Here is a 27716-nt window from a genome sequence, read left to right as displayed (position 1 = left end):
TTTCTATAACTGGTATCTTATTAATAGTAAGTCTTTCAAAGGCTTGTATCTTTTCAGTCAAATCATCATATTTGACAAAGTTGTCAAACCATTTTTAAGGATAAAATATGAATTACCAAATTGATAATAATTGTGAATGAAATTTTGTCCAGCCCAGCTAAGTCATATTTTTTTTCATTTGAAAGACATGTATAGTAGCACCAAACAGCTTCCTGACTCCCTGCATTGTGATATTTCAATTTTTAAAACGAGAAACACTCCCTCCCTCCCTTTTTAAACCTAATTCTCCCTTTAAGAACTCCCAAGTATCTCACTAAAGCTGCTGAAGCTGACAGGTGGTACTATTCAGAGGATAAAGAGCTGTGTCACTGGCACTTGCCTTGAGGGACAGAGAAGCCTGGCTAGCTGTTGCTGCTTAGCATGACTGGGCGGAGAATGTGGGCAAAGCAGGTCCAGGTTGCACATCAGCTTGCATCAGCTTAAGTCAGCTTAAATCAGTTGGTGTCAGCTTGCATCAGCTCATGGTAGTGGCTGCAGCAGTAAAAGCCCTAGCCTTGAGTGGTCGAGCTGACAGTCTGGACAGCAGGTCTAGGAATGGACCTTGTGACAGGAGTGACAGGAAGTGAGGACACAGGATGGAGGTGGGGCCACTAACCCCGTTGGTGTTTGGAGCCTGGTTAGGGGTGGATCTGGCAGCAGCTGGAGGCTGTTGGAAAAAAAAAAAAAAAAACCTGCAATAGGAAAAACCCTGGGTCTAGGTGTGGGGAATCAGGTGTGTTGGGCCTGTGTGTAGAGAAACCAAGATAGGCATTATGATGATAGCAGCAGCAGAGTTAGGGCGGCTTCCCCGCCTTGGCATGGTTTATAATGCCCAACGTGATATGCCAGATGTAATGATTATCAAAGTATCCGTTATTAATAAAAACTCGTCAGTCAGATAGTAGGGTACAAATCTGGTAAATCTGAAAAGCAATGGCTAAAAGTCAAGCTGACTCTCCTCTCTGCTTTTCCAAGACCCCAAAAGAGCAGTGCAACTCCTAAGTCCCTCTTCTTTCCTTCCCATGTTCCTCTCACCCCATCTGAGCCAGTCCAAAACTCTATGGTTTATTTTAATCACTGGAGTATAGATTCTATCCCCTGGGTCAAGGTTCATTTTATTGATCATTTTGGGGAACAGAGCAAATAAAAGTCCCCCAATACTTAGTCCTCACACTATTCTCAGGATCCACTCAAAAAGTATCCTCCCAAAGACATGAGGTTCTCTAGGACACCATGTTTATAAAGTTCTAACCTCATTTTTTCCTTGTTTATTGTTTTCTGGCCATTGATCTGATAACTAATATTTTGAATGTGTGTTATTAGTCAAAAAGAATGCAAGTTTCTTGAGTTTTAGAATTCTGTTAATTTCCATATTGTATCATCACATCCTAAATATTTTCACAGCAAAAGTAGGTGATCAATCATTCTTGAGTTAATAGGGACATTATTAGTTTTATGTTTTAATTTTATTTTAAAAATATGTATATGCAAGTGTTTGTATGTGGGGACATACACACTTAGGTGAAATTCCATCCTACTGACTATAAAGGGTAATAGATTCCCTGTGGCTAAAGTTAGAGATGGTTCTGTGCCTTTCAAAGATCCTACAGAAACTGAATTTGGGTCCTTTGTGAGAGTAATATTCACTCTTCACCACTGAACTCTCTCTCCATCCTAGTTTTTAATATTTACATACCAATTTTATCATCTTTTTGATAGAAAATGTGGCAATACTTAGAAAAGCATCTAGATGTCTTCAGAGCAAGTTAGATCAAAATTCCTGGAAAGAATTAAATGATGATGAGGAGCGGGTACTCTGGCATGTTTTATGGAAACATGCATTTGTATACTTTTTTTTTTACAACATTTCTCTGACAGATAATTATCTGGACCCTTTAGTCAGCACAAGCCTGATTTTTGACCTTTAAATTGAGTAAAAAATAGGTAAATATAATAGTTAAAGTAGAAGCCAAGTCATCCACGGCACTCTTAGAGGCCTGCATACTTTTATATCGTCTTTCAATTTGAAATAGCGAACTTCAATTATTATACCTGTGCCTTGGTATTCTCTAATATTGGAGTATTAAGAGACTAAAATTGTGTTTACTGTTTTCACATACTTCATTATATCCCTATATAAGGACTCCACTAACCTCAAGGAAAACAAGTTTCATAAAACTATATAAAAAATACATGCCAAGTCAGTAGAGAAGATATGAACTACATTTTTTTTTTGTCAAATTGAGCTTACATTTTTAATAACACATTGGAAATCACATTCGGTATCCAGCAACTTTAACTGAGTCTCTCTATTCCTAAGGAGATTATATAAAGATGCTACTTGCGTAACATTCTAGGGGGAAGATTTAGAATGTGTTATCTTCTAAAGATCATTTAAATATAAGACTATGCAGCAATTATCCATGCATGTTTAAAACATCAGATGGCAATGGAGAAAATCACCTCATCCTGTTCAATGGGAACAATCTGGAGGCAAGTGGTGTGCGTTGTGATTGTTTCATTATTTTTAGTTTAGGAGAAAATGCTTGTCAGAATTTCATTACCTGCCCAAGCATCCATAAGTAGCTATAAAAAATACACTATGACAAAACTGTCTATTTGTCAAAAATGTGCTTAAATTCAGTTTGTGTATGATATTCTAAACAACTTTAAATTAGAATCTTGGAGATTCTTGACACACTTTTTAAGATTCAGAGAGTGGCTGAGAGAAGTCACCTAAAGAACAACCCATGCTGTAGCCACTAAAAAATGAGACCTCAGTCCTGAGAGAAAAAAAAAAAAAACAAAAAAACAAAACAGAATTTTTATTCTTAAACTCCTTTGCCTTTTAAAAAATTTCCAAACTAGAAGTGGACATAATTGTTATAGTATTTTTACCATTTCCAGACTTAATATTTAAGAAAAGAAAAGGGCAGGGAAGAAGAAAGGCAGAAGTAGGGAGACAGACAGACACACACACACACACACACACACACACACACACACACACAGAGAGAGAGAGAGAGAGAGAGAGAGAGAGAGAGAGAGAGAGAGGCATCATGCTTTCCAAAAATCTTCCCCTTGAAGATAATGTATTCTTATTTGACTTTGCCTTCTGCTCAACTGCTCGAAATGAATCTAGCAGGGATGTACAAATGCCTGTTCAGGGTTGTTATGCATTCTTGCAACATTCCATTCATTTGGGAAATGTGTCAACCCTGATATAAGCCTGGCGTGCTTTCCAGGTCTGTTGGTGCAGTCAAAGACAAAATAGAGTAACTCTACCTTCAAGGAGTTTATATTCTACAGGAATTGTGCATAGATTCTTATCCAGACCACTCAAAATGTTTGATATATTTTCTTACTTACCTTCCTTACATATGACATTTCTGATTTACATTGAGGAAGTTGTTTCTTTCTCTATCTTTGACCTCACTGTTAAAATAATTTGGACTTACTCTTTCCGTCATCAGAAACTTTTATTCCTTTAATGTTTTTTTTTTTCCCCTTTGGGATGTATTTTGATTATATATCTCCTCTTTGCAACTCCTGCCAGATTCTCCTTACTTACCTACTCACACAACCTCAAATTTTCTCTCCCACACTCATAACAAAAGAAAGAAAAAAATAAAGCTTTACACAAGTGCACACACATACACACACACATGCAAATCAATTAAACACTCACAAAAAACACACACACACAAAACTAAATATACAGAAGCCATTTTGTGTTAGCTAGGTACTTTTCATGTACCCAGTGTCGTGTATCTGTTCAAGAAAGCTTTGTTTTCCTTTCAAATAAGCATCAATTACAAATTGTTTTTTTTAGGTTAGGGTAGAGACAATGATTCTATTTTCCTTCTCAGTACTCGGATTTAGTCTGGTTTGTACCTAATCACAAGTGCATGCCGTCACTGTCTTTGTGAGTTCCTACGAGTATCAGCTCTGTTGTATCCTGATGGCATTTTTCTATTAGAATCATCCAATGCCTCTGGCTCTTACAACCTCTCTGCCTCCTCTTTCTCATAGATCTTTAAGCCTTGAGAGAAGTAGTTTTATAGAAACATTCCATTCAGGAATGAGTGTTACGGCTATTCTTTAAGACTATAAAAATGAGTATATTCTTTTAATTCTGGTACTCTTAATATCTACAGCAATAGTTGTGCTATGCTACTTACAGGGGAATGACCATCAGTTTCAAACAGAGCTCAGGTAGTTTACTTCTAATTTGGAAACATTGGCAGAAACAATATGACTGATTGTCAAAAACATGCAGCAGGCCATCAAGGGTGTGTGTGTGTGTGTGTGTGTGTGTGTGTGTGTGTGTGTTGTTTACTTTTTTCATTCAAACACACTAGAGGAGGATATGAAAATAAATACTCAAAAGACTTTATGAATAAGATGTATACCTTTACCTCCTCCTGAAAAACATTAGTCCTCTAAGTTGACTTATTTTTAATATGCCTTTCACCTCAGAGTGGGTTTCTTCATTAAAATTTTGGTTTCTGTTAGATTTTGATAGAGTTCAAAAGCACAATCTTTTCTGTACACAGGAGGTCATTGATGAATCTATCTACTCAATTAAAGATGGCGATAATATGAGTAACAACACCACCACCCCACTGGTCAGGCCACTGGACATTTTGTAGGGAGCTAAGCAAAAGCATCGGGATAAAGAGAGAAGAAAATGGTGATGTAACAGGAGCTATCAGAAGTGAGTGAAGTCTCTGCAGCCAGATAAATAACTTGTTCAAAGTTTTGAAAAAAAAAAAAAAAAACTAGAACATGTTGGTTCATGCCTAGGATCCAAGAGCTGGTAAAGCAGATATCACAACATGGGAAGTGCAAGGAAGCTAGAGCTACATGGTGAGATCTAGTCTCTAGACTCTCTTCCCCAGACCCCACAGGTATTGAATTACAGTTCAGTACTGCTGAGTTATTTGATAACTATGCAAACAGGTTGCAAATGCTTAGAATGAAAATCCAGATTTAGATTGATTAGAACAAAAAAACAAATCAAAACAAAACAAAAGGGAAAATGTAAGTGAGCTTGTAATAAAAACCCTTGAAAAATATTGTTCTGAAAGGAGATTGAGGGTCATTAATGTTCTTCATTTTCTAAGTTTCCTCTTCATAAGAAAGTTCTTAAGAGTTATTTCCTCGACACCTGTTTCATAAAGTTCCATGCTCCTTTATCTGCATCAACAGATACAGAATATGATCAATATTCAACAATTTAAAAATACTTTTGTATGGAACTCACTTTGTCTTTTATTATAGAAAAAAAAGCTGTTTTCCCTCCAAAACAAACACAATTGTTTTCTTTGGTTTTCTGTTAAGTGCCTTATTCGAACTCGAGTAAACTGCTGTCCTTAAAAGCACTAAGTTTTATAACTGTAGGCTAAATAAGCATATGAAACTTGAAAAACTGTGCTTAACCTTTCTATGCTTCAGTTTTCCCATTTATGACAAACTCCTGACAAAATTGCTTGCATAAAACTAGTATGTAAATATCAATTGTTTGGCATCCATACAATCTATCAAGAATTTCAAATGATCCAAAACCACATTTCTGGTTTCGGCATCTCTTTTTCTTTCCTCTGAGCTTTTGGACGCTTATTTTGTTAGAAGAGTTTCCTATTCAAAACTTTTAAAAAAATCAATTACATAACCTGGATTTCAATTTCCAAGTCAACTCTGAGCTTTTAAAGGGGTTTCATTTAGAAATAAGCTTGACATTCAAAGCTCACTCCACAGCCTCCAGGGCTGCTTAGCATAGGATGTAATCCTCACTAAAATAGCATTTGATCCCAGGGAGGAGAAAAGATATAATGGATTGTCCCTCTGCACAAAAGCCATAAAGCAGAATTCAGGGTTGCTGCCATTCTCACCAGTAGGAACCAACAACTACACTCACACCTTTGCCTCTGCTTTGCAGCGTCTCAGGATATCACTTTGAAAATTGTAAGCATTTTATGGGCTGGCCCTGACAACTTAAGTGTTACCTATTCCAATATTGTCCTTTATGTCTAGCTGGACAGAGGAACAAAAAGGTCAGAAGTTGTTGTAAATGAAAGGAGAGGAAATGCCATTTTCATTCACTACAGCAGAAGCCACTAGGTTGCTCTTCCCCTGCCTCCTCTGTAGTCCTTCAGCCATCCATATCTAAATGTTGACTTTGAAAATACAAGACACCCACAATTATGCAAGCTAGCCTTCTGAGCATCAGCACATGAACTAAAGCCAGCAAACAACTTCATAATTTGATCCTATCTCTCTTTGATACACTACTTTATACATATTAAACTAATATCTAGATTTCAACTTACATGAAGACTAGGCATTAATAAATACTAAAACACGTTCAGTTAACGCTACACATTAGGAAGCAGATATCAGGGTATTCTTTACATAAATATGAGATTGGATTAAATAAAAAATGCATTCCGCTTGCCTACCCTGCATTAAGAGACCACTTTCTTTCCGTCATTTAGTATCCACATTGAGAAGTGTCAAATTTGAAAGCTTTTCCACTGTGTGTACCGAATGTGTGAATATGGAAATGTAACCTAGATGCATATGCACTTGCTCTCTTTCTGTAACAGGGCTAAAACAAGGGAGGTGCTTTTTCTTTTCTCTCTCTCTCTTTAAATACACCATCAAACTTCAATGAAGTTCTTCTCTCAAAACCATAGGCATAGTGCATAGTGTCCTTGCAGAAACACCTGGCTTTGTAGAAAGGATGAAGTTTAATCTTCACTAGAAAACAGAACCAAATATGACTGCGCGGGGAATGTCACATCAGGAAGTTACAGGTCTCACTGTTTTATGAGCAATATTCTATCAACTGCTCCTGCGAAAACACTCTTTAAACAGGTAGTCACATAAAGAAAGCATAAATACATAAGTGAGCCTTCACTTGAAGCTTATTGTTGATAAAAGTGAGGGAAATATGACTCACAATGATATGCTTCCTGAATCAGCTTCTTGTCCAAACTAATCAACTAACTAACTAACTAACCAGCTAACTAACATATGTTTCCTGCCACAGTCAAATCTAATGGAAGGAATAGTTAGAACAATAACAGGAGTTCAGTTGCTTTCTTTGATGTCTTTCTATTTTTAACAATCTTAGGGAAATGTGTAAGTAGGTTTTGATATTAATAAAATCAGTACCTTTATTTAAATATTTCTGTGTGTCTTCTTATGGGTTAAAGAATTAAGGGTCTAAGCCGGGCGGTGGAGGCGCACACCTTTAATTCCAGCACTTGGGAGGCAGAGGCAGGCGGATCTCTGAGTTTGAGGCCAGCCTGGTCTACAAGAGCTCATCACATAATCAGTATGATAGATTAAATCCAAATGCCTCCCTACCTATTTTTGATCACTTGGTCCACAATTATTGGAGCTTTTTGGAAAGGATGAGGAGGTTTGACCTTATTGTAAGAGGTATGTCACTAGTAGCAAGCATCCTACTTGTAAATCAGGATGGGAGTTCTCCCCTCTTCTTGCTATCAAGCTTTTCCACCCCATCTTACACTTTTGTCCTCCGAAACAGAAAGCTCAATTAAATACTTTCCTTTAAGAGGTGCCTTGGTTATGGTATTTTGACATAGAAATAGAAACGTAAGTAAAACAATGAGTCCACACATTTGATCCTGCTTCAGAGTTTTGCTTTATTTAACTAAGAGAGTTAATATTTATTTAATACAGTTTTGGCTAGAATCTCTTTCCTACACATGTAATTGATAAATGTTCCAAAGATTCTGTTTACAAATATCATAAATTTTTATTGGCTCATTTGTTAGAACCTATTACTTCCTACTGATTAGAATTTCTTACCAATTCTTTCCTTAATAGGACAAGTTTTAAAGTAATGTATCAAAAATAATGTGATCACCTCAATGATCAAATAAAACAAATCATTCAAATAACCTGGTTTTTTTTTTTTTTTTTGAAAGCACCGGTGTTATACAGCTAGAGGAATTAATAACCGACCAGGATGAGAAGAAGACAAGCAGAGTAGACAGCTGTGTGACCACATCAGCCATTTATTGAGATTGTTTGCTGGAATGAGAATATTATCAATTATTTAGTATTAGTTTGAATAAAATAAGAAACAAGGCCAATGAATCCTGTCCCAAATAAATTCATGATAAGGCTTATAGCCCAGTTAAAAATATCACATCCCTTCAGTTCATATTTGGTTTCGAGTTACACACTAAAATGAACAAGTTTCATTCCTCTACACATACACTTTACAATTATCAATATTCAGAATTTTTTTTTCTTCCAGTTTATTTATTTTTTATTAAAAATTGCCATCTCCTCCCCTCCTCCTCCCCCTTCCCTCCCCTCCCCTCCACCCATAACCCCACTCCCTCCCTCTCCAGGCCAAAGAGCCATCAGGGTTCTCTACACTATGTTGAGTCCAAGGTCCTCCCAACTCCCTCCAGGTCCAGGAAGGTGAGCAACCAAACTGACAAGGCTCACACAGAGCCCATCCATGTCGTAGAGACCAAGCCCATCGCCATTGTCCTTGGCTCCTCGGTCAGCCTCCACCATCAGCCACTTTCAGAGAGTCCGATTTGGTCGCATGTTCCATCAGTCCCATTCCAAGTGGACTTGGTGTTCTCCCATTAGTTCTGTCCTGCCGTCTCAGTGGGTGAACGCATCCCTCATGGTTCTGACTTTCTTTCTCATGATCTCTCTCCTTCTGCTCCTCATCAGGACCTTGGGAGCTCAGTCCGGTGCTCCAATGTGGGGCTCTGTCTCTATCTCCATCCATCGCCAGGTGAAGGTTAAGGCTCACAGTGAGCCCGTCCATGCTGTAGAGTTCACATTCATTGCCCTTGTCCTTGGTTTCTCAGTCCTCCTCCACCATCAACCACATTCAGAGAGCCCGGTTTGGTCCCCTGTTCCATCAGTTCCATTCCAACTGGACTTGGTGGTCTCCCGTTAGATCTGTCCCACCATCTCAATGGGTAAATGCACTCCTCACGGTCCTGACTTCCTTGCTCATGATCTCCCTCCTTTTGCTCCTCATCGGGACCTTGGGAGCTCAGTATCTTAATACTTGTTGTTTGGACAAAGTCTCACTCTCCAGGTAATTCAACACATAGTCCAAGCTAGCCTTAAATTTGTGTTGATCATACTACACAGTACATGCACCAGCAGTGTACTTAATAGTTTGCTTCTGTAGAACTAGAGTAGCATACAATTGTGAGCATACATGTGGGTGTTGGTAACTGAACTCAGGTCCTGTGCAAGAGCAGCAGGTGCTTTTAACCACCGAAGAATCTCTTCAACATCTATCTAGCTGATTTTATTTTCACTGAAATACAGAATATTACAAACTTCAGAAGGTGTGATTAAATTATTATGAAATCTGATAGAGGCAAGACATATCTAATTTCACTTAAAATTTTTATTTATTTATTCATGCAATTTCTAAGCAATGACTTCTCTTCTACTCAAGGTGTTTCAAAGATACACAACACCTGCATGTAAATTGGTCCACACCACCATTGACTAAATAGCTAAATAGAAGAACTTTTACTCCATTCAAAAGTCTGAAAATGGGCAGCTGTTTTATACTCTTCAAAATTCATTTGATTTCACCTAGGTATAATGTAGCAAAGTGATCACGTAGATATTAAAATAATGTTACAAATAATATGTTAACTGAGCTAATAAGTGAAGGGAAATGGCTGATGCAGTATTTATTGGTTTTGTTTTTAACATAGGACTCTATAATATAATATGGGGCATTAATTAAATATTATAAATGACATCATAGAATGCAAAACAAAAATAAGACTATGTGTGATAAATCTATCAAAGAGCTATTAAAATGAAAGTAACTGGATATTGATCTATTTATAAACTGATTTTCTTTATCAGAACAGTGAAGGACAACAGTTTCTGCTGGAGATTGTGTTCAAGAAACTTGGGGTTTTGTAGAGCAAAAAAAGGAAAGTTTGGGCGGGAAGTTTTCATTTGCATGCCTATTTTCTATTTTCCTGAACTCAGAAATTTTAGCATAGATATTTATCATGGTGGCATCTTCAAGAGGAATTCTTGACAAGTTAAACACTGCTAGGAAAAGTCCCTGCTCCTAAATGTCCCCTGGGTTTCAGCTTTTTCTGTTGTGAGTTTATCAGGCCACCTGAAACTTTTAGGTTATTAGCCCTTCAAAGGTGGTGGAATAAATTGAGGATTACCGTCTCTATAAAATTCTCGGGGTGGTTCTAATGTTCAGAGTCTAAAATGTTCTACCTCACACTGAAATGAATAACTAAGTTGTCCCTGAGAAACATAAGGCAACTGGACTAAATCAGTAAAACATTTTCTTGAAGTTGTAAGTAATCAGCTTTGTTGTTGAAGCTTTTCAAATAATTTAATGATTTTAAAATGTAAATTAAATGCTGATTTCTCCTAAAATACAAAGTGCAGGGGCTAAAGAGAGAGCTCAGTGGTAGTGCCTGCTTCACATGGATGAGAGCCCAAGTTCATCCACAGGAAGATGCTGGGAATAGGGGCATGTCCTTGTAATGCAGTATTCAGTATTTGGAAACATGAAGGTCTCTTGCTTGCTGACACAGATATCCAACTTGAACTTCAAAGAGAAAACCTGTGCCATAAAACAAGTTAAAGAGAGATAGAATAAAGCATCAAACATTGACTTCTGGTTTTCACTCACAGACCTGAGTGTGTACATTTGCAGTACATGCACTTCCACCCCCTAAACAAACAAACACACACACACACACACACACACACTCACACACACACACACACACACACACACATACACACGCACTCACCTTGTTTTTTTTTTTTGCTGAGCTTTATTCCCACATTATAATTTTTATTCGTATTTTTGTCATACAATGTATTTTCTTTTTTTCCAGTTTATTTATTTTTTATTAAAAATTGCCATCTCCTCCCCTCCTCCTCTCCCTTCCCTCCCCTCCCCTCCACCCATAACCCCACTCCCTCCCTCTCCAGGCCAAAGAGCCATCAGGGTTCTCAACACTATGTTGAGTCCAAGGTCCTCCCAACTCCCTCCAGGTCCAGGAAGGTGAGCAACCAAACTGACAAGGCTCACACAGAGCCCGTACTCAGCTTGTTTTTGTATATAGAAGTCATATCAGAGGTGTAAATTTCTCATTAAACTCACTGTAATCTCATAAATTTCTATGGTCAGAAAAGAGACAAGTAGCAAGCCACAGCTTGGGTCTAGATTCTATCTGTCTAAGCAAGTGAGCCCAAATATAGGGATGAGGACCTATGTTTTTATCCCTAGAATCCATGTAAAGCCAGGAAGCCAGGGTAGCTAGAGAAAGTCTATAAACTACTGTTCTTACAACTAGATATTTGGCATTTGCAGTAACAAGCAAAAAAATATCCAGTTTCAATCAAATGGCTAACAAACTCTATAAGGAGACTCTTTGATGTCCATCATTCTCTTGAAGTAGATTGATGCTGCCAGGAGCAGATGAGCCTCATTGTCATGAAAAGTCCTAAGTCTTTAAAACATTTAAATGCCATATTCTATATTTGAAAGGTTTGAAAATACCTATCTATTATATATATATATATATATATATATATATATATATATATATCTACTTCAAGAGATTATATATATATAATCTGCACATTAAGAAAACCTAACACAACTACAAGTTTGACTATTACAAATGACAATCTATTAATTTACATTTTATTTATAGATTGCATTTTTAAATTATCTGCACAAACACAATACACTAAATGAGTACAAAAATATAACAAAATTCACCTTAAATTTGTATCAATATTTCAAAATCCATACCAATGCAAAATATTCATTTCTATATCACATCCCCTGTAAATGTACATAAACATTTATAAACAGTATTTGGGAATTTTGATGTAGTTTTCTCCAAACTGTTTTCTGTTTTGTTTCGGGGGGGGGGCAACGTAGTTTTGATAGTTTATGAATACGTTTCAGGGGTACTTGGTCCATCAAACCACAGTAGTCTGGAGGGAATCCACAGCTTTCTGTGCCCCATGGAAACAAAAGTAGAACCTCTTTTCTAAAGCAACATATCCTTAGACCCAAATTTTGAAGTCAGGATGCTTTTCAAATATAAATGTTGGTTTAATTTAGCAGCCCTCAAAATCAAATATCTTTTTGTAATCAAAAAATTAAAGAAAAAATAATATACATAATACAGAATATCTGTGTGTACTTTATCTTTACATGGCTTATTTTTTACAAGTATAATATTTATTTTATTATCTTCTCTCCTTTAATCTATGACTGTCTGTACTCTTTTATAACTTCTATACTCTTTCCCCCCCTCTCTCAAGCCTATATATATTTTCCAACACTGTGTCCCATTTAGAGGTCTTTTCTATCTGAATTTGTCTTTATTGTGTGCATATCTGTAATTGTTTTCTAACTAGGAGGGCTCCTTTTTTTCTTTTAATTGATGTTGGGCATGGCTACGATCAACTCTGTGGCCCTGCCTGTTGACTCTGCCCAGTCCAACATAGTGAAGATATCTTCATTGCCTCTGAGAGTCATGCACACCACCCTAGCTCCAGGGTTGCAATGGGTCTATGTCATCATTTAGCAATTTGTAACATGTTGCTCAGTCTCCATTAAAGTGTTCGGCATCCTGAAAAGCCAGAACTGTTTGTTCAACTAGCCCTAACCAGAAAGTCCTCCTCCTAAAGAGGCTGTGCAGCCTTTGCTTCCAAAGCTGAGTCAGGAAGACCTCTCTTAAAGGAGCCACAGTGCTCCTGCTTGCTACTAGCAAACAAAGCCCATCAGAAAAAAAAATTGAAGCTACCAGGAAGTTGCACTAAACTCTGTTCTTTTGTGTCTAGAATTCTTTTTCAAGTTCTCTCAGGTTTTATGTGGATGTAGTTGTATCAAGTTGGTGCTGTTTTGTAAGTAGAGGCTACTTGTTCATTTCCCGGCCAGCCAGACCCAAAATAATCACACAGAAACTGTATTAATTATAACACTTTTTAAATGCAAAAATAGCTTATACATATTTTTAGCCAACTCTTACATTATTTTTATAAATATATTAATCCATTATGTTTTAACTTCTACATTGCTTTTTTAGCTAATTATTTGCAAGATTAATAATAACAGATATTATTTTCTACAAATGACATTGTTCTAATTTGGGCATTAAGCCAGGTACTTGAAATTATGTTTTACAGTTAAAACTGTATATCATGATTTATGGGTCATATTTATGTCACTTCTGATCCTCATGTTTATTCATTTTCTAAAGTATCATCTTCTGGCATCTGCTTGTGGTCTCAACACTGAACACTCTGGAAGTGAGAGCTGTCTGGAGCATCAGATGTTCAAGGTCTTTGACTACACTAGGGAGATCCCTTTCTTGTATAGGAATTCCCTGCCTCCTTCTCTCTCTCTGTCTCTCTGTCTCTCTCTGTCTCTCTCTGTCTCTCTCTGTCTCTCTCTGTCTCTCTCTCTTTCTCTGTCTCTCTCTCTCTGTCTCTCTGTCTCTCTCTCTCTCTCTCTCTCTCTCTCCCTCTCTGTCTCTAACAGACACATACACAGCAAATAAATACACAAGCAAACAAGCAACAACAAAAATAGAACAAAACAAAAACAAAATACAAATTATATTTTTTTCCAAAGTTATTTCTTTCATTGATACTAATATTAAGGGCTAAAAAAATTGCCAGACTGGGTGATTTATAGAAACAGGCATTTAGCTTCATAGTTCCTGCAAATAGAAACCTAAGACCAGGGGCTTTTAAAGTTTCATTTCCTCTGAGTGCACTGTGCTTGCCCTTCTCTCTAGATCCTTTTGTGTTTGATCCAAGGTCTGGGTGTTATCTCTATTGTAATTTACTCTTCTGATAAGAACTTGAATAATATTTAGATTAGGGGTTACAACCCTCCCTCATGACCTCACTTTATATCTACTCTCTCTTTAATGATTGCTTTTCCAGAAAGAGTCTCATTCTGTATTAATAAGAATCAAGACATAAACCCATGTAGGATGGTAGAGTGTATCTGAACATATGGCAAATAAAGCTCTGGACAGAAAACAAAATATTTTCAGGAGTATATTGAGATAATTCATAATTAGGACAGTGGCTTGTTTTTTAAAATATTTTTTATATATGGAATAGTGTACCAAGCTATCTGTGAAGAGAATAATGAAGAGCCAGTATTTTGGAGAGAAGGTCTACAAAATTGTGATGAAATGTACATTTTTGCCAAGGTAGTTTGGATAATGTAGTAGCACTTAGGACAGCTCTTGGGGGTGGATTTTATTTGTATCATTAATTACAATGTAAGACATCTGTCAGTGTGCAAGGACCCTTGTGAAAATTCAGGATAAGTATATCATATCCTTGGTCTAGAGGTATTTTAATATAAAACTATATTGGTAATATATGAGTGATAGCTGAGCTTATAAAATAAAGAGGGAACCATCCAAAATTCTCATTTATATATCAGAACCACCGGAATTTAAGTTAGGAAAAAGTTTGAAATACAACATTTTTATATGGAAAAGAATCATTCTTTCCATGTTCTATGACATTGTTTCCATAATTACTAAGGGCATAATGGTACAACCACCTAGCCCCATGACCTAATACCTGTATTTGATCTTCAGAATTCATGTGGGAGATGAAGAGAAGTTAATCCTGCAGACTGTCATCAGAACTTCAATAGCACACTGTGTCAGATACTTGTTCACAGACACACAATCATTAAATACATGCAATAAAAATTTACAAACAAACTATGAACCCATATATTGCATTTTCTGTGATTTGCTTTTGGATACATTCAGCAAGATTCAAGAACTTATTTTACAATGAGGTATTAGGTCATTTCAAATTCATGTTTCTCAAGTATTTAAATTATCACCAGGCATCATTCATTGTTCTGTTCTGACATGCAGCTTGTTTAGATATTGAACAGTTTCCCTCAAACTAGCATTTCCAAACATTAAACCATGCTACTTCCCTGCTTTCTGATTCATCAGTGTCTACAGAAACCTGTAAAAATATGTCCTTTGCAACACATCAAAAGTAAAACTACCCCCTGAACAGGAGGAAACAGTGAGGTGTAAATAGAAATAGGAGGCAGAAATGACCAACAGCTCATCATCAATGTCCCAGGGCTTCATAAAGTCTGAAAATCAATTACATTACAGCTTTTTCTTTTTTTTTAGAGAGAGAGAGAGAGAGAGAAGCATTGCTCAAAAAACACAGAATGATCAGAATGATAGATGTTGACCTCTGAAAATCATCAAGGCAGAAAGTATAACAAAAAAGATCACCGTGAAGGTTTGATTAAGTTAGTCTAGCTCAATGAATCACAGTGATGGGACTATTCTAGACATCACCTGCACATGTGAAAAATGAAGTTGTTAGTGAAAAGCCATATGCAAATATCATCAAACTCTGGAACATTTCCCATTACTTATTAGGAGGACATTGCCAACTTGGAGTGACATATACTTCAATTTTTAAATAAATTGCTATAATAAAAGTAGTACAGGAACTGAAGGACTAAAATTGATTTGTTTATACTAATGAAGCGTGTAAGGCAAAGTCATGCAACAAGTGACAGAAGACATTAAAATAGTATTTTAAGTAATAGATTTTTGGTTAAATGTTTTTCACATCTCCAATTCATAATTTATCATAAGCACCAATGGGTGCTTAGGAAGTGGCTGGGAACTTAAGGCAATTGAAATTCCTTCAGAGAATACTTGTTTAATTTCCAGAACACACATTATGGCTCACAAAGATCTATAACTTTAGTTTTAGGTAATCCAACTCTATTTCCTGGCCTCCATGGGCCTCTATACACACACAATGTAAATAAACTCATGTAAACAAACACTTGCATGTATTAATTAAGTAAGTAATTTAAAAAGCCATAAAATAACACTACTAACAGAGGGAACTATTTTAGAAGACTACCATTGTCAATTATTGATTTTTTAATACAAAAACAATAGGCATTAAAAATTGAATTTTTATTTTAAATGTTTGTATCTTCTCCCATATATAGCTTGAGAAAATTAAAATGAATTATTCATAGGTGTAATATGGTTGGACTTCATTAAGTGCAGAGAAAGAATAATTTGGAATGATTGGTAATTTAAATCTATGTGAATACTGAAACGGTTTTAGTGTCCGTTTTCTCTTATTGAGAAATGACTGAGAGTAGCAAGTAGGGCCAGCATTTGAAAGCTTAACATACTGAGAACAAAGATGCTTGTTCTGTAAATCTCATAAAAAGGAGCCAGGTAAAAAGACAGCTTCGATGATCCAGCAGGATGGCCACTCATAGTGAACCAGTTCTTCTGTGGACTCTTGCTACTTCATCCTATATAGTGCTGTGTGTGCATCCAGGTATGCAGGAATGTTTGCCCATGCAAGTGATGTGGGGCCAAGGCTGACAATGGATTTCTTCCTTTTCCTCTATCATGTTTTAAAGCTAGGTTTCTCCTTGAAGCTGAAGCTTGGCTTTTATATTGAAATTGTCATCCAAGAGGCTAAGAAATCCACCTGTCTATATCCTCCAGCAGGTGGATTTCTGGATTCAGCTACATGCCCAACTTTTATGTGTTTATATTATATATCTCAAGTACTCCTAAGGTTTACTCAACAAGTTCTTACTCACTGATTTCTCTTCTCAGCTGCCCACTTTCCATTGCTTCTTTTAGGTACATCCTTGATCTGATGGATTTTCCCTGTAAGAGAATTGATTGTTATGTAGTACCAGAGTCTTCTGAAAGCCAAGATTGATCTAACTTTGTAAGTTTTATTCTCTTAAAATAGTTGTGCAATACGATGTGTTTATAAAAATTATACTTTATTTTATTGTTCATTTATTTGTGTGTGTGATCATCTGTCTGTCTGTCTGTCTGTCTGTCTGTCTGTCTATCTGTCTGCCTGTCTATCTGTCTATCTATCTGTCTGTGTGTGTATATATGTATGTGTTTAGTTGCCCATGGAGCCCCAATGAGAGTTTCAGATCCCCTGTAGCTGTAATTACAGCAACTTGATATGAGATGCTTTGTTGATACCCATGTGAGGCCTGCTCCTCTCTGGACAGAAAGAGAGGTGGAGTGAATAGGGTGGAGGCTGTAGGGGAGATTGGGGGAGAGAGTGACTGGTTGGGTGGGGTAGAGGGAGGGAAAACTGAAATTGGGATGTAAAATAAATTAATAAATTTAATTAATTATAAAAAATAAAAATAAGTAGCAATGATATAATCATTTGCATAATTTGGCTGAACAATCTGTTAAGGAGCAATACATGGATCTGGAGATATGGCTCTGTGGTTGAGGGCACTGTGGTCTCTTTCAGAGGACCCAGGTTCAATTCCTAGCATGCACACAGCAGCTCACAATGTGAATCACCCACATGTGACTCCAGTTCCAGTGGATCTGACACTCTCACAAAGATGTGCATGGGAAACACCAATGCTCCTAACAAATAAATCATTTAATGCCTTCCCTCTAAAATATGAAAAACAATAAGAAAGAAAAAATGCAATGAAAGGGCTTACTTTATAAAATGAACAACTGTTATAGCCATTGGGGTACTAGGAAGCAGAACATCCTTCAGGGTAGAGAAGAAGCATGAAGGAAGAATTGTAAAGGGCTAATGTATACCAGGAGGCTGGGGAGATAGAATTGTGTGAACACTTTCTTCTCTAATTTCTTCCTATACTCAAAAAAAATAATGCAAGCTTTATTTAGTAATTTAGGAGGGATGCCACTTCAGTCCTATGCTTACATCATATGATTTTTTTTTTTTGGTATCTTATTAAGTTGTTTGCCAAAGGGGTTCCATGGGAATCCTCAAACAACTAGGCTGTTGTCAAGAATATGCATAAATTATTCTCAAACTGACAGCAAGGCCTCACTTTGAAGACAGCAGCTATGCAAGTAATTAACATAAAGAGGTCAAGCTGGTGCCTATTCAGATCCTTCACCCCTGCTGAGATGGTGGGACAGATCTAAAGGGAGACCACCAAGTCCAGTTGGAATGGGACTGATGGAACAGGGGACCAAACCGGACTCTCTGAATGTGGCTGACGGTGGAGGAGGACTGAGAAACCAAGGACAACGGCAATGAACGTGAACTCTACAGCATGGACGGGCTCACTGTGAGCCTTGTCAGTTTGGTTGCTCACCTTCCTGGACTTAGGGGGAGTTGGGAGGACCTTGGACTTAACATAGTGAAGGGAACCCTGATGGCTCTTTGGCTTGGAGAGGGAGGAAGTGGGAGTATGGGTGAAAGGGAGGGGAGGGAAAGGGGAAGAGGAGGAGAGGAGTTGGAAATTTTTAATAAAAAAATGAGAAAAAAAAGGTACTCTGTAGATGACCAAAAGGTACATAAACATCAAGACAACATCAAACCCTTTGATCTACAATGACGTCCTGCTTGCAAGATATGTTAGTGTAATAGTGGCACAAAACTTCTGCGTATATAACCAACCAACAATTTTTACTTAATGCCCTTCAAGGGGATGGAACCCATACCCAACACTACTTGGGTGACCAAGAAGCTAAAACTAGGTAGCCCAGGGCCCTAGGGCAAAACCAAATACTACTGGCCTAAAGGAGAGAAAAAAAGAGAAAAAAAAGATGGCAATAAAATTACTCTTAATGACATTCAGCTGTGCTAATAGATCAATGCCTTGCTCAGCCATCAGCATAGAAACTTCTTCCTGCAGCAGATGGGAAGACATACAGACATACAGAGCCAGACATTATTCAGAGAGTGGGAACCTTTGGAAAACTCATCCCTAAATAATGGAAATCTAATTCCAAAGGGGTCTGATGAGCTGGGACAGATGTGTGAAGTTAGCACATTGAAAAAACTATGACCACCTGTTTCAAACAAGTGGACCCCATAGCCTGGGCCATTTTATTTATACAGTTTCCATGGTTAGCATGAGCAGTTTTACAGTCAAATCTGTTTCCTTTTGTATGTAATAATGGTTATAACAAGTGTCAGTTTGTTCCTTTACCTTATTCCCTTTCAGTTCCTCAATCTTCCCACAGGTAACTATTACGTACCTGATTCATAGCTCTTAATAGATGAATAAAAAGTATTGCAGGCGACAAAGGAAGTTTTCTAACTAGGCACACCTACAGGTGGAACCGTGTGTTTGTTGGCAGATTTTGCAGTGACATCATGCAAAATGAGAGTTTGGGCTCTAGTGTTTAAGGTTTACCTCTATCTTAATCTAAGGTCTCACAATAAACTCATCAGCCAAGGCCGATTCCATTCATTCTTTATTCTGTACTACTCTATTTCCTATATGTAATATGCCAAGCTTTTGTCCTATCATGTGGACTACATAGCTAAGAACTTACTCGATAATTGGCACTGTGAATTCCTTGCTCTCATGTGCTTCAATTCTCAACTACTCATAATATTGACACAGCTATTAGAAATGAGGGTACAGTGGGTTTCTATGATTCCTTCTCTATGCTCTATTCCTAGAATGTTCCCAGTGACTCCTGATAGCATCTGTTTACTAGCATCTACTAGACTATTGTGGTAAAAATCATTCTATCCTGAATAGGTAGGTAAATATATAATATCATGAACTACTATGACTCTTTCAGGTTAGTCACAAGGTGTGTTGGAAAAGCAACATCCTGTTCTTAAAAATCGAATTCCTTTACTAATTTATTTGTTTGTTTATTTTTTATTTGCCTTTTCAAGTTAGGGATTCTCTGTAGTTCTGGAGCCTGTCCTGGAACTTACTCTGTAGACCAGGCTAACCGTGAACACACAGAGATCTGCCTACCTTTGCCTCCCCAGTGCTGTGATTAAAGACTTGTGCCACTACCACCTGACCAGTGTTATTAGACAAGCAGGACACATTGGGGAACGCATTGAACTAATCCATGTTAATTTTCCATCATTCCCTTTTTATCTCGTGAATCTAAACTCTTCTACCTACATTAGCACAAAGTTTAAACACATAAAAGAATTACTTTAGCTATTGATTTTAGAATAACTATTTATCTATATAAAATTAAATGGATAAATAATCTTATCTAAGAATACTTTTAAAGCTAAGTAGTGTGATTAATATATTAATATTTTCTTTATTCATATAATAACTTTAATGCTACTCTTAGCAATTTATTTGGGTAATTATTTAACTTATATGGAATAGAATCTTAAAATTAAACGGAATTAAAACCGGGTTATAGAAAATAATAAATATGCTCTAATAAAACACCTGGCACAAACCATCTTTACATTCTATGGTAGTGTGTACTCTCTCCCAATTTGATGTAGGAAGCAAAGAAAAGCACATTAAATTTATTGAACACCTGATTTTAAACATTTTCCATAATATATTTTTAAATATCTTTTTTTAAAATTTCATGGTTGAGAAAATAACACTTCAAAGTATCAGTTAGTTACCCAAGGTGATACAGATTAAGAGTGGTATAGTCTCAGTTCAAATATCTTATTAAAAACTTATGCCGGGCGGTGGTGGCGCACGCCTTTAATCCCAGCACTCGGGAGGCAGAGGCAGGCGGATCTCTGTGAGTTCGAGACCAGCCTGGTCTACAAGAGCTAGTTCCAGGACAGGCTCCAAAGCCACAGAGAAACACTGTCTCGAAAAACCAAAAAAATAAAAATTAAAAAAAAACATAATTTTACACATAATTCAGACTCTTAAGGCTGGAATTTTAATTAATTATATGGTTAGTTCAACTTAAGTTATAAGTATACTCTGTTGACAGAGGTCTGTCCTACCTGGTTCTGCAGCTATTTAGTCCCAAAGAAACTCACAGAGGCTTATAATAATTATAAATTTGTTTGTAACCTTTTATCATTGAGGCATTCTCATCTTTTGTCCTCTATGTCTGGATGCCAACTACAGACTTAGCTTTTCCTCTTTCCAGAATTCTCCAATTGTTGTCACACCACCTATACTTTTTGCCCAGATACAGGCCAATCAGCATTTTGTTAAGCAAATACAAGGAACAAATCTTTACCGGGTACAAGACCATAGTCCCACAGTAATACTGCATATTAAATATCAAGTAATTATCACTTATGCATAGCCTTGAACACATTTTAAATTGTGAATAAATCTAAAAGTACATAGTATTTATTTTATACATTTTTTACATTCATGCATGTATTTACTCTGTGTGATTTGTGTGTGTGTGTGGGGATGGCTGTGAGTTTGATTCCAGATGTGCTAATATTAATATGTAGATAGCAGAGTATAACTTTCAGAACTCTGTTCTCTGTTTCTACTATGGTAAGAGCTTGACCTCATCTCTTCAGTTATGACAGCAAATGCAAGTACTTACTGAGTCATTTTGTTGGTACTATTAAGGTCTCAAGGCATACAAGCATTTAAATATTAAATAAATAAATAAATAGGCAAATAAAAAAGGAAGGAAGCAAAGAAAGAAAGAAAATTGTCATCTATGTATGCTTTATTTTCTTAATTTGCTTTGATAACTTACAAATTCCATTTCTTAACATATTACATTCTACATCTAGTCATTTAAACATTGTAAGCAGAAAAACACATGGTTAAGATGAGTCAACTAACCTGGGATCATGGGGGCTGACAGAGACAGCCAGGAAGCCTGCATGGGACCCACCTAGGCCCTTTGCATATAGCATACAGTTGTTTAACTTGGTTTACTTGTAAGATTCATACCATTGCAAACAGGGGCTGTCTCTGACTCAGCTACCTGCATTTGGGACTTATTCCTCCGACTGAATTGCCTCATCAAGTCTTAACAGAAGAATGGGTGGCCAGTATCTTGATATTCTGTGGTTGGCTGACATCTACAGGAGGCCTCCCTATATCTGAAGAGAAACAGAGAAGGAGGACTGGCAGTGGGGAAGGAAGGTGGGGAGGACCCAGTAGGAGAGGAGAGAGGGGAAACTTTGTTTGGGACAAAAAATAAACAAAAATAAATCAATAGCAATTCAAGTACAAAATTGACTTTAATTATAATTAGCTATAAAAATAAACACTGTATATTACATAAAGTAATCATTTTTCTGTAAAATTTTTTTTTGGTTTTTCGCGACAGCTTTAGAGCCTGTCCTGGAGCTAGCTCTTGTAGACCAGGCTGGTCTCGAACTCACAGAGATCCACCTGCCTCTACCTCCCGAGTGCTGGGATTAAAGGCGTGCACCACCGCCACCCGGCTGTAAATTGTTTTATAGTAAATATTTTAAGGTCTGCAGTTCTTGCTGTATGTATGCAATTCTATTTATAGCATGGCAGCCATGAAAGAAAATAGCTGTCCTCATGATAAAGGAAGTCTTTACTCGTGGACACAGAAATTTACATTAATTGCATAATTTTGAATACATTCAAAAACATATTTCTGACATTTTTGTAACTACCAATACGTGTGAAAATGTTCTTTGCTTGGAGGAAGTAGGAAAAAACAGCATATGACATGACATTCATTCATATTCACCCCCAAAATAAACAGACACCTAAAATTAATTGGTTAATATTATCTATGAATGATAAATATTTCTTCTTTGTTATTTGATCAGTATTGACATTGAATTAAAGTGAAGTATGCTGTGTAAGGACATAAAGACACACAAACTTGGCATCTTTGTGTCAATATATTCACAAACATTGACATAAACATTGATATGCAATTATCTCTAACTAAACTGGACTACAAATTCATATATTTCCTATAATTCTTAAGAGTAACTATACAGAGTACTTTGTCATTTAACCTGAGATGAACATATATTAAAACTGCACATACTAGTTTCATGATATGATTCACTAATATCACTTTTAAATAATTCATACTTTAAATAAAGTGCCATTGCATTATTTCCCACCGCAACCCCACTCAGTACCTCTATCCTTGCTCCCTCTTGAAATCATGACATCATCTCTTAGTTTCCATTCTCTGCAACATGATAAGAGATGCATAGAAATATTTTTATGCACACAGGAACAAGAATTATACTGTTGAGGTTTTCTTAGTGTTGCCTAAATCCCTTTTCTCTTGTTTATACTTGAAATAGACAAAAATCATCTAGTTAAATTTAAGGAAAGTCATATCATAATAAAATTGTAGGGAAAATTGAACATTAGGTCTGCCATTCCTTTTTTTTTTTCAAACATAGTTCACTCCCATTCATCTTAATTACATGAAAGAGAGAAGAAATATCCATCAATGTCAATACATAAGTAATCACCTTAAAAAGAATATCAAATACAACATACAGATAATTTTCCTTTTGTCTCCTTAAGCCCTGACATTAGCCATAATTGTAACCATGGTGTGATTACCTCTTGCTAGAGTTGGTTGGCCTGGGAACATAATCTTTGTTGATGGAAGGACAAGGAGGTTTACAATTCCCTGAATTACTTCGGAGCAAAAAGAAAACCTGCATTTTAGTTACATATTTGAAGTTCTAAATTTTTATATTTACCCATCTAATGATAATACAGCACATTTTTTTCTCATCTTTCTGGAGCAGTGAAGAGCACAGATCTGGGATCTCAGACAAATCGCTAAGGAAGACAAAGGGACATGTTCAGTAACTGGCATTCCTCATATATGACATTAATTTGATTATGCATACAAAATATATGTCTAACTAATATTTTCTAATTGTCATGACGTTTTCAAGATAGAAACCCATGAGAAATTAAGATATATTTGTATAATAATGTCAGCTCCTTCTAATCTGTAGGAAATAAAAACAATGTGGAAGTTACCTAAGAGAGACAGAATTCTTTCTCTTTTTTTATAGAACCGACAGATGAGCAGATGACAGTAATAACACCCCCTACTAGGGCTTGGTCCTGATGCAAATTAATCACTTAAAATGAATCCTGTTCCTTTCCTCGCTTCGCTTATCCTTTCTTCTCTTCTGTCCTCTTCTCTGCTTCCCTCCAATTCCCTCCTCTACCACACTTCTGTCCAGTTTCCCCTTCTACCCTCCATCCCTATTTCCCCTCATACACAGATATAAGCACATCTCAATTTTGGATAACTGGTTTTATATTGATAAACTTACTGCATACTCAAAATATGACAAATCAAAAACATGTTTACTACATCTGTTGTACAGAAACAATGATTTTATCTACATAAATTGTGCTTAGCACACTTGTATTAGTCTAAAACGGACAAAGATCATATATTGCAAAACCAATAACTTATGAAATGATATGAACAACTCATGCAATTTACTAACTATTTATGTGACTGACTTTAGGTGAAAAAGAGAACAGTTACGTGGATATGCATGCACAACATTTTAAAGTTGAAAATTTAAGTAGAACAATGTGTTGTATGGGGCCTGTGTATATTGTGAGTGGAGTGAGGGGTAGGAGTCATCTTTGAATATGGATGGACATTCCACAGATTATCAGTGTGGCTTTTACAAAAATACCTGAGGATGAATCATTTATAAATAATAAGAATATATTTATCACTACCTTTGAAGCTAGGGTGTTTACAATCATGATCTCGGTAGGTTCAGGTTTCTGGAGATGTTTCTGCTACTATTTTCAGATATGTTCCCTGAATTCTGAGTCACACAAAGTTCTATTCTAATATAGTAGGAAGCTGAATGGAATAAAGGTGGGAGTACCCTCTGTAAAGCCATTTTATGAAAGTACAAAATCAAACTGTATCCATGGGACCAGAGCTCTCTTAGTCAACTCTCAGTCATGTCTGAAAGTCTCTAAGATCCAGGTATATTTTATTCTTCAGTAGAGTAACGCTGAGTATATCAGCAACTATAGTCCTCATGATCATGAGTAGTTGACCAACATATAATGGACACCACAGATTTTTTTTGGATGGATTTGAACTGGTTTTAGTTTGTTTGTTTGTTTTGTTTCGGGTGTGGTTTTACTTTGCTTTCTTTGTTGGGAAGATATTGTTTTGGTGGTTTGCTTTTTGAGAAATAATTTAATGTTGGATGGGTGGGGATGGGGAGAGGCTATAAGAGGATTTGTAAGAGGGAAATAATATGATCAAAATTTATTTAAATTTGAAAACTGTTTTAGAAAATAAAAAATAAAATAAAAAATGAGAAATGGACTGCACACACACTGGAAAGGGTGAAGCCTTAGGATCCTCTTCCCCATTTGTGTGACATACATTTCTCATCAATTGATCAAAAAAGACATTATTAAAAAACTCATGTATAATGCAGGGTAGATCATATATAAGATTAAAAACCTCCAAGTAGTATGGGTTAGCAATTCCTGGTACCTGGGAAGCACATACAGATGGATTCAAAGTTCATGGCTAGCCTTGTCATCACAATATGATTCTCTCATAATTAAATATACGTAAGGAACTTAGGAGATAGCTCAATTATTTTAGTACTTGAACTACAACCATGAAGAACTGTTATTGAACCTGAGAACTCACACAGATTCTGGCATGGTTGACACTTGTAAATTCATGTTATGGAGGTAGAATTGAGCACACTCATAGGGGATTTACTGAACAGCCATTATAGCATTCTTGGTATGTGTCAGGACAAGAAACCTTTCCTCATAAGCATACTCAGCCTTAAATGCAACATATACGCTGCACATTCCCATTACAATGGTTTGGAATCATTGCAAATGAAGGGTGGAATGAATATGAGAGCAAAGGGGTTATAGATAACTGCAAGAAAATAGTATCTTTTGGGAAGTGTAAATCAGCTGCACACATGAACTCACAGAGATTATAAAATCATGCACCAGCAAGCTCAATGCAACCTCAAGTCAGATGAAGTTCCAGAATGGAAGCTTGAAGTGGACCTGAAGTTCATTCATAACTGAGAAGATACAACCAGCTAATAGCTGCTAGGAGAGGGAGCCTGCTTTCACTAAGAGTATTCCCACTGATGGATCGACCACACTCCAGTGGAAGGCCAGCTATCTATCAGCACATAGGTTGCACCAACTTGGTATGATGGGTATAAAGGAGGACACAAAGTTGATCATATACAGAAGGAGAGGCAGAGTTCAAAAAGAGGTTGAATATGATCAAAACTTTTATGATATTTCAAAAGATTGTTCTCTGGCATATACACCCAGACATACACAAAGGCACACACACTTACACACACACGCACACAGAACGCAGCACTCACACAAGAAAGGCACACATAAAGGTGATTATAATATAGAATATCAAACAATATATTGTAATGTTATCTCTCAGCTCCTTGGTTATAGAGCAGCTGTCCAGTAAGAAGTAAGAAAGAACAGGTAGGGCAGATGACAAAAAGAAGCTAAGAAATTGAATAATAACATTACAAAATGCATTTGTTATGAACATAGTTGGACACATGTCCTTGTGGTATGATTGAACATCCTTTGGATATATAGCCAAAAGTGATATGATGTGGGATTCTCCTCTGTATGCTGTGAATATGTTTTATTACCATTAGTTACTAAAGACACTACTTCAGCTTAGAGCAAGGCAGAATATAGCCAGGCTGGAAGAGATATAGAGAGTAGGAAGAGTCAGAGAGATGTCATGTATCTGCTGAAGGAGACAGTCACTGGAACCTTATGTGGTAAACAACAGCCTCATGGTAATACACAGAATAATAGAATTGGGTTATTTTAAGATATAATAGATAGCCAATAAGAAATCTGAGCTAATAGGTCTAACGGTGTTGTAATTAATATAGTTTCTGTGTGATTATTCAGGTCGGTGCATCCGGGAAATGATACAGCAGTTTCCATCTAAAGTGGTATTGCTGGATTTTGAGGTAGGTTGTTTCTTAACTTTCTTAGAAATCACCACACTGACTTCCTAAGGGGCTGTATCAGCTTGCATTCCCACCAGCAATGCAGGACTGTTCCTTTTCTCCCACACCTCTCCAGCATAAGTTGTCATTAGTGTTTTTGATCTTGGCCATTCTGACGAGTGTAGGATGGAATCTAAGGGTGTTTTGATTTGCATTTCTGTGATGGCAAAGGATGTTGAACATTTCCTTAAGTGTCTTTCAGACATTTTAGATTCATTTGTTGAGTTTTCTGTTTATCTCTGTACCCCATTTTTTAGATTGGATTATTTGTTCTTTTGACAACCAATTTCTTGAGTTCTTCATATAATTTTGAGATCAGCCCTTTGTCTGATATGGGGTTGGTGAAGATCTTTTCCCATTCTGTAGGCTGCCATTTTGTCTTGTTGATTGTGTTTTTTGCTTTACAGAAGCTTCTCAGTTTCAGAAGCAGCATTATTTCTCATAGCCAGAACCTGTAAACAACCAATATGCCCCTTGACTGAAAAATGGGTAAAGATGTGGTACATTTATTCAATGGAGTATTACACAGTAGAAAAAATAATGGCATCTTGAAACTTGCAGGCACATGAATGGATCTATAAACATCGTATTGAGTAAGATAACCCAGACCCAGAAAGATAAATATAATATATACTCTCTCATAAGTGGCTTTTAGACATAAAGCAAAGAATGTACAATTCACAATCCCAGAGAACCTAGCCAACAAAGAGGACCCTAAGAGAGACATACACGGATCTAATTTACGTGGCAAGGAGAAAAAGACAAGATCTCCTCAGTAAATTGGTAATGTTAGGATCATGTGAGAGAGTACAAGGGGAGGGGGAATAAGGCAA

At 36.7% G+C, this 27716-nt stretch overlaps 1 long non-coding RNA gene across 1 annotated transcript in view; it reads left to right on the top strand.

Annotated features, from left to right (window-relative positions):
• LOC119826892 overlaps window positions 1-26879 on the top strand; it is a 63690-nt gene extending 36811 nt beyond the window's left edge. The window contains exons 2-3 of the long non-coding RNA XR_005287485.1: window positions 16776-16866; window positions 26783-26879. This is a non-coding gene — a long non-coding RNA (uncharacterized LOC119826892). The remainder of the gene's footprint in view (window positions 1-16775; window positions 16867-26782) is intronic.
• The last annotated feature ends 837 nt before the right edge of the window (window positions 26880-27716 follow it).

This window comes from Arvicola amphibius, chromosome 11 (genome assembly GCF_903992535.2).
Source record: "Arvicola amphibius chromosome 11, mArvAmp1.2, whole genome shotgun sequence".
NCBI classification, from domain to species: domain Eukaryota; kingdom Metazoa; phylum Chordata; class Mammalia; order Rodentia; family Cricetidae; genus Arvicola; species Arvicola amphibius.
Note: the sequence above shows the minus strand (reverse complement) of the source record. Positions and strands in the feature narration are given on the sequence as shown.